Source organism: Schistocerca cancellata, chromosome 1, assembly GCF_023864275.1.
Source record: "Schistocerca cancellata isolate TAMUIC-IGC-003103 chromosome 1, iqSchCanc2.1, whole genome shotgun sequence".
NCBI classification, from domain to species: Eukaryota; Metazoa; Arthropoda; class Insecta; order Orthoptera; family Acrididae; genus Schistocerca; species Schistocerca cancellata.
Genome location: NC_064626.1, coordinates 706,056,082 through 706,066,660, shown reverse-complemented (window position 1 = coordinate 706,066,660; position 10,579 = coordinate 706,056,082).

The following is a 10,579-nucleotide window of genomic DNA, read 5'->3' as shown; positions in this document are numbered from 1 at the left end:
TAACACCATCTCGATCCTAACCTTAAAATACTTGTCAATACGGCTGGCTCCAATGCCACATGCCATTGTTTGAAATAACTACACATGAAGATGGACCCAAAAGTTATGTCAATAACTACTTCTCTTCTTATTCCTGAAAGTAGGTTCCTTGTCCCTATTCAAGACCTCAAATTTACTGTCAAATAGGTATTGAAGTAGGTACTCACCTCTTCTGTTGACTTCGCTGCTTCCGAAAAACCGGGCTGCGAGCATTAGCACCAACCATAACCAACAGTTGTTCATTTAGCTACAAGCAGCTGTACCAGTCTCCTCACTTCATGGGAAGAAGGGGCATTGTCCTCACAAGGAAGGTAAGCTGAGGCCAAAACAACTTGTCACATGGTTGCTTCTTTTGTGAATTGTGTTTTATTCATCTCATGACGTACATTTGCAATCCATTGGTTTGCGTACAGGAGACATGTCAAAAATTTATAATACAGTTGCAATGATTTTTACATTCATAAATAATAGCACTACAATAAATAATAACACTATAAGAATATTTCTTGGAATGTGTAACATTGTATCCAGCTCAAATTTCAAATTTGTCTTGCATGAATTCATCTGCTGAGTAGTAAGACTTCAGTGTCAGTACCTCATACAGCTTTCTTTTAAGTGAATCTAAATTCACCTGCATTAACTCGTTCCTTTTTAATTTATTACAAATTTTCATTCCCATGTATTGAGGTTCTGGGCACAGTGTCTGAGGCAGTGAGTGGGGAGCCTAAATTTTTCTTTGTTTCTAGTATCATGTGATACATATTGACACGGTTTTATCTTGACGGTTACTGAGTTCCTGGAATTAAAGTGTGCCATCATGAATGAAATTCCATTCTTGACATTTTAGATTTCTAGCATAAAGCAGCTTAGTTCCATTTCCTCTGAGACTTGATATTTACCATTTATATAAACAGTATTCTTGGATCATGGCCATGTCCACTTCCTGCCTTCCCAGCAGCCAACTCAAGGCAGCTGTTGCCCTCTTGTTTTGTTGCTGGTTTATGTGCATTTCTTGCAGCCACCAACCTGTAGCCATGGGCACTTCCTATGTCCTTAATTACACTGATTGTTACCTGGAAGAACTAATTACAGCTTCAGGCCCTGTTCTTGCATTGCCCTTGAAGACTTTTCACTGTCTTCCACAACAAGGGTTTGGCTGTCAGAAACATCCTTTCTGTTGATAACACTCCAGTCCTCTGTTGAGACTTTCTGGTTCTGCATCAATACTTTTAAGTCCCTAAAAAATTCAACATTTGTGGGGTGGGGTGAGGTGAGGTCCCCACCGAAATAATAATAATAGTCCGTCACAGTATTGCATATCCACTCTCTTTCATAATCAACCAATCTTCCCATGAGGGATCTTTCCTAGATCTATTAAAATATGCAGAAGTTCAGCCAATACATAAAAAAGGCAAACAAGATGAATTGGGCAATTATAGGCCAATTTCACTGTTACCAATTTTCTCAAAATATTTGAAAGAGCTGCATGTAATCAGATCGAAAATCAAAATTCATCTAACAGCATTATATTATGCAATCAATATGGTTTCAGAAAAGGCCACAACACAATCCATGTAATAAATTAGTCACAAAAGTCAGCAGATGCCTTGATGGTAGAATGTGTGTGTCATGCATCTTTTGTGACCTGTCCAAAGCCGTTAACACAGTAAATCATGACCTGCTTCTCCAAAAATTGGCACACTACCGTTTTCAAGGCAAATCCCTTAGCTGGATGTCATCATACTTGTCAAAGAGAAAACAAAGAGTACTTATTACCAATGGTAAGAAATTTCTCTCTGGCTGGAAACACTCAATTAGGTATACCACAAGGTTCAATAATAGGGCCACTACTTTTTCTGTATTATATTAATGATATGCCGTGCAAGGTCCAGTCTGATACTATCCTCTATGCACATGACTCAACAGCTGTAGTCTGTTGTAAAAATGAGGTAGACCTAATTTGTCAGATTGAACAAACACTTTAAGTGGAAGCATGGGTCAAAAACAACTTCACATTAAATTTTACAAAAACAGAAATTGTTCATTTTACCACAAAACAATCTGCACAGTCTATAAGAGAAATAAGGTATACGGACAAAACCATCAGAGACTGCAGACTGTGTCAAATTCCTTGGCATATTAGTCAATAAAACCTGTTATGGAGTCACCATGTGGACAACATACTGGGTCAACTGAATAGCCTTGTATATATTATGAATATCTTTTATAGTATTACTGATTCAGCTGTAAGAAAAACTGTATATAATGCATATTTTGTTTCAGTCATTAGGTATAGTATAATTTTCTGGGGGGGTCTGAAAAAGCAAATTTATTTAGAGCTTTTAGACTACAAAAAAGAATCATCCGAGCAATGGTGGGAGCAAAACCAAAGCAACATTGTAAATCTTCGACAGTGTAAGTCATGTTATGTGATAATAAAAATGGAAATGGAAATACTTTCTCAAACTTTCTCAGATAGACCCATCTGAATGAGGGGGTCCTGGTATGGTTTGGAAAAGAAAAATGTAGAATTTGTTGTGTGCCAGCTGGCCACACACACTTTTGACTCATGCAATGTGAGTGCACAGACATACTTGTTTGAGATGATCAACTGATCTCACTCTCTCTCTCTCTCTCTCTCTCTCTCTCTCTCACACACACACACACACACACACACACACACACACACACACACACACACACACCTCTGCACAACTGAATGTCTCTGCACATAGTGCCGACACATTCGTCCACCAGTTAGAGTACTCAAAGGCGTGTGTCTGCTGGGTTCCTTGCGGCCTAACAAATGACCACAAAGAGGAATGGAAGACCATCTGCGTGGCATTGTTTGTGTATTACAAGGTTAATTGTGTAAATTTTTTGCCAAACATTGTCACAGGTGATGAAACTTAAGTTCACCAGTTCAAACCAAAAACAAAAAAAGCAGTTCATAAAGTGGCACCAAACCACCTCTCCTCTGAAGAAAGCTTCAAAGCTACACCCTCAGCCAGTAGTCATGGTGATGGTATTCTGGGACTCTGAAGGGGTTATTCTGTTTGATGTCCTCTCTCACAGTGCAACCATCAACTCTCATGTGTATTGTGCTACCCTCAAGAAATTAAAGAAACAACTCCGGTGTATTCATTGCCAAAAAATGCAAATGAACTTCTCCTTCTCCATTGCAATACAGGGGCTCACACAAGTCTGCACATCCAAGAGCAGCTCACAAAACTTTATTGGAATGTTCATCCTCATCCACCCAACAGCCCAGATCTCACACCTTCTGTCTTCCATCTGTTTGGCCCAATGAAGGATGCACTCTGCAAGAAGCAGCACATGGATGATGGGGAGGTTGTTGATGCAACAAGATGTTGGCTCTGATGTTGACCAGTAGTGTGCTACTGAGCAGGCACACAGGCTCTCAGTTAAGATGGCATAAGGCCACTGTATTGAATGGAAATTATGTTGAAAAATAAGGGGAATAAAATGGTGTATTGGAATCCTGAATAAAACAAATTTGCTTCCATAAAAATCTTTCATTACTTATTGAACACCCCTCATACAATCACCATATTTCACCACATAAATTAACCATAATGTGCTCAAAGTTTTTTTAAAAATAAAATTCACACCCCCTACCACAGTAACAACAAATCATTCTAAACATTACACATTTGGAGAGATAATGAGTATCACTGAAACCTCATTTTTGTAATACACAAGTACAAATATGAAAACCCCCAGACATGCGTATTACCTTTGGAAGCAGAGAAATTGAGATATCTCCTTCAGACTCTAATCAGTGATCGGTGAAGCAAACTGGTGTCAGTTAAGCTGACTAATTTTTGTGTCAGGGCTAAAAGTTGCATCACTCAAGTGACACTGCATGAATTTGGGTGCATCCACATGCAGCTTTGGTGATGCCAGTCGAGTAGTACCAAGTGGTGACACTTTTGTTGATGTGGAAACTTGGCTTAAGTTTGTGATGTCAAGTGATGCTAAACAGGAAATGATCAGGATATTAATTTCCCTGGCTAAGTTGTCAAAGACATGACTGCTTTTTATGCTATAGGATCACTGAAGTGAGTAAAATCTGCTTACTTTTTTGTGGAGTTCCTTGTGTAAGTAATGTGTTGGAGAATTAATGCTGTTGACAAATGGATGAACAGAATCTCCATACAACACTCAATTTATTAAGATTCCATCAGCAGTTATATACACCAGAGTAGGGAAAAACACAAAATACATTTTACAGAATGTCATCAAAGTACTTAGTGGGTGTTGGGAGTCAAACTCACAATCAGCTATAAATAATGCCTGTCACAATACCAACAACAGTTCTTAGTCTGGTTGGAACCCAGGTTATGAAAACAACAGCATAAATCACAGCAGCTGAAGATGATGCCTGTCAGTCAGCAAAACACAAAAAATGAAACACAGAATACAAGAATTTCCAATGTTTGAACATCTTGTTCTTAGAGTATTACTATTTTAACAAGACATCATGCTTCATTTCCGAACAAACAATGCATCAATCCATGTATAGCAATAACATTAATTAATAACAAAGAGAAACCATAATTTCATCTCTTAGGTAATCATGCAGTATCACTTACGGATATCAAAGTTGAAACTGCTACCTCTACAATGTACAGTATTGTTTTCTTCTAAACATAGAAGGTGAACATTGAACAGAAGCAAGGATAAGGAATGCATAATTTTTTGTTTTTGCAGTATTACATCAAACAGTTTGCGTATGACATGATTTCGGTGTAGTTTGGGTGATAGATATCAAATGTAAGACGCGATTTCACTCCCCCGTTGCAGAAAAAACAATATTGCTCTGAGCTGCCAGCAGCAGGGACAAATCTTGCTGCTACTCCTTCACTCGTTCCTTCCGCCCATTATTCCATAGCAATGAACGTGTTCTCTCTTCCCCATCCCATTCGTCTGAGGTCCGTCGGCCTGACCCATGTGGGCTGTACTACTCCTACACCCCCGACTCTAAACTGCTGTGCTAGTGACATGAGCAAGCTGTCCCTTCCTACACCTTGCCCCTGGCTGTAGCATAGCTTTGGACCACCTTGGGTGGGCCCAGAAAACTCACCAGCACATGCATACGCATTCCTCCCCATACCTCAGTGAACCCTGTTGCCTCTGTCATGTTACCACTCTCCCACGTAAGGATTTAAAACATTTAAGTGAATGGTTTAAGAAACATGAGGAAAGTGGACAACATTTAGAAAATGTTGGTAAATACAAAATATTTGGCATCATTAATATTACTGCCCTGACTGATTTAGCATATAAAATGTCAATTCAGAAACAATGAATTAGTTACAAAGGACAGAAACATATTAAACAGAGTAGTAGAGTTCTTAACATATTACAGAATTCAGGAGTTAGCACTAAAGATTCAGGTAACTTTGGCAATTTCTTAATTTATTATCATTCCAAGGAAATCTTGACAGTTTGTTGGATGACAGCTTAGTTCTAGAACTTCCATCTGTTTCTGTGTAGGCAGATGAAACAAGTTACATGCAAAAGTCAGCTTGTCATTATTCTGTGGTACATTAAAGGGAAGAAACCTGTTGAAAAGTTCCTTTCTCATGACAAACACAAAGGTTGTACAACAACAGTTTGGACCAATTAGTTATCTACAACTACATCCATAATCCGTAAGCCACCTGACAGTGTGTGGCGAAGGGTACCTCTAGTACCTCTATTGGTTCTCCCTTCTATTCCAGTCTCTTATTTGTGGAAAGAAAGATTGTCAGTATGCCTCTGTGTAGGCTCAAATATCTGATTTTTTCCTCATAGTCTCTTTGCGAGATACACATAGGAAGGAGCAATATACAGCTCGACTCCTCGGTGAAGGTATGTTCTCGAAACTTCAACAAAAGCCTGTACCAAGCTACTGAACGCCTCTCTTGCAGAGTCTTCCACTGGAGTTTATCATTTCCATAATACTTTCATATTTACTAAATGATCCTGTAACAAAGCGTGCTGCTCTCCATTGAATATTTTCTATCTCTTATCAACCCTATCTGGTACGGATCCCACACTGGTGAGCAGTATTCAAGCAGTTTGCGAACAAGTGTACTGTACCCTACTTCCTTTGTTTTCGGATTGCATTTCCTTAGGATTCTTCCAATGAATCTCAGTCTGGCATCTGCTTTACCGACGATTAATTTTATATTGTCATTCTATTTTGAATCGCTCCTAATGACTACTTCCAGATAATTTATGGAATTAACTGCTTCCAGTTGCTGACCTGCTATATTGTAGCTAAATGATAAAGGATCTTTCTTCCTATGTATTCGCAGCACATTACACTTTTCTACATTGAGATTCAATTGCCATTCCCTGCACCATGTATCAATTCATTGCCGATGTTCCTGCATTTCAGTACAATTTTCCATTGTTACAACCTCTTGATATACTACAGCATCATTGAGAAAAAGCCTCAGTGAACTTCCGATGTCATCCACAAGGTCATTTATGTATATTGTGAATAGCAACAGTCTTACGACACTCCCCTGCGGCACACCTGAAATCACTCTTACTTCGGAAGACTTCTCTCCATTGAGAATGACATGCTGCGTTCTGTTATATAGGAACTCTTCAATCCCATCACACAATTGGTCTGATAGTCCATATGCTCTAACTTTGTTCATTAAACGACTGTGGGGAACTGTATCAAATGCTTTGCAGAAGTCAAGAAACTTGACGTCTACCTGGGAATCAGTGTCTATGGCCCTCCAAGTCTCCGAATAGCACGAAGTGGGTGTCACACGATTGTCTTTTTGAAACCCATGCTGATTCCTACAGAGGAAATTTCTAGTCTCCAAAAAAAGTCATTATTCTGTAACAATGTGTGTTCCAAAATTCTACAACTGATCGACATTAGAGATATAGGTCTATAGTTCTGCACATCTGTTCAATGTTCCTTCTTGAAAACTGGAATGACCAGAGCCCTTTTGCAATCTTTTGTAATGCTATGCTCTTATAGATACCTACAGTACACCGCTGCAAGAAAGGGGGGGGGGGGGGTAAAGTTCCTTCGCGTACTTAGTGTAAAATCGAACTGGTATTCCATCAGGTCCAGCAGCCTTTCCTCTTTTGAGCAATTTTAATTGTTTTCCTATCCCTCCATCTACCATTTTGTCATCTGTGCGACAATCTGGAGAAGGAACTACAGTGCAGTCTTCCTCTGTGAAACAGCTTTGGAAAAAAGACATCTAGTATTTCGGCCTTTAGTCTGTCGTCCTCTGTTTCAGTACCATTTTGGTCACAGAGTGTCAGGACATTTTGTTTTGATCCACCTACTGCTTTGACATAAGACCAAAATTTCTTAGGATTTTCTGCCAAGTCAGTACATAGAACTTTACTTTCGAATTCGTTGAATGCCTCTCACATTCTCGTTTACCGAGTGAGGTCACGCAGTGGCTAGCACAGTGGACTCACATTTGGGAGCATGATGGTTCAATCCCACGTCCAGCCATCCTGATTAAGGTTTTCCGTGACTTCCCTAATTCGCTCTATGCAAATGCTGGGATGGTTCCTTTCAAAGGGCACAGCCAACTTCCTTCCCCGTCGTTCCCTAAGCCGATGAAAACCATGACCTCGCTGCCTAGCAACCAAACCCATTCTCGCTTACCTGGGCCCTGCCAACAACAAAAATGAGCATGAGCGGCCACTTAAAGGACAAGTTTATGTCGAGCATTGAGACTATTACAGTAAATTTTATATCTTCCAGTCTATCATTTAATATGAAAAACATGCCTACTAAGCTAGAAAAATAAAACACCAAGAGTAAGGAAAAAGTACTTTCGAACATTATCAAGAAATGACCAAAAATAGAGAAGCAAATTAAATTTAGCACCTAAAAAATAGCTCTGGCAGGAATGGTGACATTAAAATCATTGACCACCAAATTCAATGACTTCTTCACAATGATTAAACCAAATAATCAATGTTTCAAACTGACAGGACACTTCAAGGCATCAAGAAATTATAATGTGGTAATGAAAGGAAGTGTGGTGTGTGAAAACTGAAGAGGAATCCAAGGCTTGAGTACAGGAAGTAGGTTGAAATTTATGTAAGTAGTGACAGTTATGTGAAGATGAGGCTTTTGCAGAGAAGTCTACTTTGGAGAGCTACATCAAATCAGAATTAAGACTCAAGGTAAAAGCAATAACAATGTTTTTAGCACAACATTTAAATCTTTTGTGAACTTGATAGAATTAGGTACTCTTAAACTATACAGCACCCATAAATGTTTACCCTGAATTTAAAATTAAAAGTTTTATTTATGATTTTGTTACAGGTCTACTAGGGAGACCATGACATTCCTGCACAGCTGTGTCTCATTCAGCCCTTTTATACCATTAAGAGTGCTGTGTGACCTATATAATGAAAATGGCACCCTCCTTGCATAGATGGAATTTTATCTACGTAATAGGAAACAGGGTATCAACAACACATTCTGGACAGATCCAAAGTTCACTCATGTTTTGCATGCCATCTATTTCGGATCTAGAGAACTCACTTTTATCTGCTGTCTGCAGATGCCATCTATTTGAACCACTTCATCTAGATGTTTACACCAGTAGGCAATGTATGTAACTTTACTGCTTTCATGTACTTTTTCCTCATTTAGATTTTGATCATAATTTGATATTTGAAATAGTTATTTTTACCCTGAAGTTACTTCTGCTTTCAGACATGGCCCTATTCAGAAAACAGATGTAAATGAACAAATCTGAAATACTTTCAGCACTTTTTGACAATGATTATTCGGGTGTTCCTAGTGAGAATGAATCTGGACAACAATGTGAATGAATGTTTTTATAGCAACAGAGCAACAGTGACATGTAGACAAAGGTAAGGGAGCAGTGTTTCAGGTAATTCTGGCAACAACATTGATTCTGTTCTTGTTCTGACCGTCCCCATCCTCTTGTTGCTCAAAGTTAGTTTATTAGTGTTCGGAGGAAGTTGGTAACTTGGGCGGCCAATCACATTTTCACAGCACTTGCGCACAAATAGTGATACACTGCAGTGACTGGGACAGTTTAAATAAGAAATTCTGTTAATAGTAAAAATATTCATTTTTTTGTTGCTCTTTGTTTTGTATTGACAGCTCGTGCTTTTCCTTCCTGTGGTTTAATGGTTTACATTTCTATAAACATCTGGGAGGATGGTCAGGTTGATGTTTGAATAACAGTATGAATTCTGGTGGACATTCTGCAGAATTACACACGTTTTTAGTCATTTCACTTAATACAAATCAATAAAACATGTAACTCATTCTCCATCCTTGCACTTCAAACTCTTACTACCAACTGCACAAAGAAAGATTTATCTCTAACAACATGGGGCAAAGGAATCATTGTGCATTGATCTCTTTATGAAGAAATGAACAATCTTCGCAACATACATTTCATAAATAAAACACAGTTAACTATCTTTTTAAGAAGCCCATAACCACCATTATTGCATCAAGTATTTATAAATGTTGACATTCAAACATTTTCACATAGCTATGTAGTAGTGGATTTTTGGTTTTTATATCTTCTGTCTAGTATAGTTCACTTCATACGATCCAAGATCGGTTAGTACATTTATCTCACCATAAACAGTTTAATTAGATTGTGAATGATGTGTTGTGATAATGCTAACCCTGTATCTCATATGAAAATAACATACTTGTGGAACGTAGCATATGGCGTACAACAATGACTGGCCTGCTCTTGTTTTTTAACTTATACCAGGTGGTTATAAATTAAGTGCAGCTACTCACAGAGGTCCAGTAATTATCACATGGCAGTAGAACTTTCATTAATGTGGAACTATTATACACTGGCAAAAAATTATTTTCAATTTTTGCCACCAGGTGCAAATGTGGCACTGTACAGTATCATTGTTATCTCTGGTGCTCATATTGAAAAACTAAGTGGCAGTTAATAATATCAACATTATGCTTTTCTCACTTATTTGACCTTTTCCACCCATTTCCCATTCCCAATCTATTACATATGAAAACATTTGCATACATCTTTTTTTTTGCATTTGCAGCATAAATCAGTTCAACATTATCACATTTGAATATCTACCAGCTTTCACTCCTGTACAATAATTACAGCTCACACAGCCATACATTAATTACAGTCCACATTGGACCTCTATACTGGATGGTAATAATTAAATTGCAGTTAAAGTATCTTCCAGTGCCTTTAAATGGGAATTTGAAAACTGTTTGGTGGTGACACACGCAGACTAATCCCATAACCTTAGCAGAAAAGTCAGATTACAACTGAAAGCGTCTACATGTGGCTCACAGCCAACAGTTTAAGACCATCTCACAAAGATGTATGATTTAAAAGGTGCAAAAATGACCTAGCACCAGAACTATACATTAATGTTCGTACAATACACACACTGAAATTCTTTGACTTTCAGATATATAAAATGTGGTGGAATCAACACAATCAGGTCATGCTTTTCTGTTAGAAATCTCATACTGATCTAAACACACAAG